The sequence below is a fragment of the Mesoplodon bidens genome (assembly GCF_964165515.1).
Source record: "Mesoplodon bidens genome assembly, chromosome: 10".
Taxonomy (NCBI): domain Eukaryota; kingdom Metazoa; phylum Chordata; class Mammalia; order Artiodactyla; family Ziphiidae; genus Mesoplodon; species Mesoplodon bidens.
The window spans coordinates 83,342,118-83,345,140 of record NC_138172.1 but is presented as its reverse complement, the minus strand read 5'-3'; positions in this window follow the sequence as shown (position 1 = coordinate 83,345,140).

Here is a 3,023-nt window from a genome sequence, read left to right as displayed (position 1 = left end):
ATCCAGTAATAAATCCAACTTGTTTGTCCACAGATTTTCTCCTGGTGGACTTTGGATGAAAATCATTGCTACCTGTTTGTCAATTTTTTTGTCTTTGAGTTTGATAAGGGCATGTGTTAGTACCTTTGTGAATGTCTGGTTGACATAGAGAAAATTTATGATTTTTTAGAGGTTTTTCATCTTTGGGTCATACAACTCTTCATTCCCCAAATGTAAAAAATTCGTGTATTTTTTTGTCTAGGAGAGAGGGGTCCAAGGGTGAAGGGAAACAGAATTGATTGAAGTTGGGGGGAACGAATAGCAGGAGCAGTCAGTAAAGAATTCTAAGGTGGTGGATTCTAAGGTTTACATCTCCTGCTTTATAATTTTACAAGTATGTACAGGTCCTACAAGGTATTTGATATATGTTGTGTTCAGTGAATACTTTCTCTTGGGCTAAGTGAAGACTTCAGTGTCTGCTTAAATTTACCAGGTTAATGAAAAGAACAACAAGAGCTCAAGGTTATAAAGACAAGAATTAGCTCCAGCGATGGGCAGTTTTGAACACATATGACCTTAAGGTGATAAACCATGGTGTCCTTAATGTCTGAACACTCTAGTTGTTAAAATACATGTTACTGAAACTTTCTGCGCATGCTGCATTTTAAGGATATATCTAAGACCCACATAGACAAATCCATGATTTCCATATGAAGGTCATTTTAATATGCATCAACCTATGAGTCACACAGTATCTTTTGGGGGGAAGAGACTGGAAATTAAGAACATTATTGATATGCAATGCCCAGTAGGCTAGCTACTAGCCACATATGGCTATTTAAACTAAATAACATTAAGGTGCTCAGCACAATAGCCACTTTTGAGGTGCTAAATAGCGACCTATAGCTAGTGGCTACCTGATTTTGACAGTACAGATATAGAAAAATTCCTTCACCACAGAACATTCTATTGGACACGACTGCTCTTCATGCTTTCTGGGCCTCAAGTCAGATATACTGGACCCATGAAAGGGCCAATATTATTTCTCTTAGAGACGATGTCAGATTTCTGTCTGGGATATGAATACATACTTAGCTGGTGTGTAACAAAACCAAACTAGGTTATGAGTGGGTATGGTGCCATCAGGCACAAACTGTTTCCAGGTCCAAAGGGGAAACACCTGTCCCCCTACCTCCCTTTCCAGACTGAGGACACTCTCTGAGATCAATTTAGAAGGGGTGAGTTCTCTCCGAGAGGACCCCAGGGGCAGGGCCCTCAGCTAAGTGTGGGGAGGCAGGGAGTCCAGCTCAGGGAGAGGGATTCTCCAAAACGAAGAGGAGGCGAAGGCAAGGGTCAGTTAGGAGAGTTTCCCAGGTTTATTCAAACAGCAGTTCTCAGAGTGTGATCTGTGGAACCCTTGAAGTCACTGAGACCCTTTCATGAGATCCATGAGGTGAAACCTACTTTCATAGCATTACTAAGATATTATTTGACTTTCCACTATGTTGACATTTGCTTTGAGGTATAACTTAGCAGTGATGGAGACTACTGTAGCAAACTGAAATATAATGAATTTCACCACAACTTACTTGCAGAAAAAGAAAAGCAGGTATCCTTTAAAACATTCTAGTTGATGCATTACAAATTATTCTCTCCTTAATAAGCTATAATGGAAAAGAAAATGAATAAGAATGTATATACACATGTATAACTGAATCACTTTGCTGTACAGCAGAAATTAACACAACATTGTAAATCAACTATATCTCATTAAAAAAACTCTAAAAAAATACATAAAAATTCTTTTGTTTCCTAAATCATCCTTAAATCCACTTTTTTTTTTTTTTGGCCACACCCCACAGCATGTGGGATCTTAGTTCCCTGAACAGGGATTGAACCCTTGAACCCAGGCCATGGCACTGACAACTCTGAGTCCTAACCACTGGACGGCCAGGGAACTCCCTTAAATCCACATTCTAAAAGTATCTTCTAAGATGACATGGAAAGTACCCATCAAGCCCTTCTGCTACATTCCAAAGTACTATGTCCCAAGGAAAATAATTTGTGTGACCTGAGCTACCCTCTTTTTCATGGAATACAATGTTTACTTGAAAGAATGAATGACACTGGAAGATCTATATAACTTAGTGAAACAACGTATTACTTTTTTTAAATCTTACGTTAGTACAAGAGACATTCAATGTGCAAAATAGGGTTATGGAGTTTAACGTAACAGAATAGGAAACAGTTAATAATATTGTTTCAGGTCCACTTTGAAAATAACCTTTGAGAAACTACCACTTGTGTAGTTTTCATTTTGTATCAAAGGCTAACATCCATGACTGTCGGAAAAGGTTATTAAAAATACTACTCCTACATATATGTGAGCCTTTCTATTTTCATAGACTTCAATCAAAATAACGGATTCAATGAAGAAGCAGACATGAACATCCAGGGGTCTTCTAATGAGACAGATAAGAAAGAGAGAGACTTGCAAAAATATAAAAATCTGAAAAGCTCCACATTTCCCACTACCGTGTTTATTTTGGGAAGTAGTTATTTTTCATATTAAATCATGGGTTATTAATATTATTCTAAATAAATTAATTAAAATTTTTTGAACTCTATTATTTCTACTTTGGAACGTATCGATAGAAGTATCCACATAAACAAAACTATCTTTGGGGTCGTCACTAGTTTGTGAGACTGTATAAAAATTCTGACCACAATGTTGTGAAAATCGCTGACTACACAGTCCCTGGGCCAGGACTCAGGGAGACAGTGTGACAAAGAGCTCTGGGTGCAGGAGGGGAAGGATCGGGCAAAGTCCCTGGTCCCGGGACGTGCAGGCCCTCAGGCTCTCAGGCTGTCAGGCGGTCTCTGGGGCCGGGACGCTCCGTGGCGCTCCGTGGTGGGGAATCCCCGTCTCCCCGAGTTTCGCTTTCTCTCTCACAACCTGTGTCGGGCCCTCCTGCCTGGACACTCGTGACGCGACCCACTTCTCACTCCCATTGCGTGTCCGGTTTCTGGAGAAGCCAATCAGC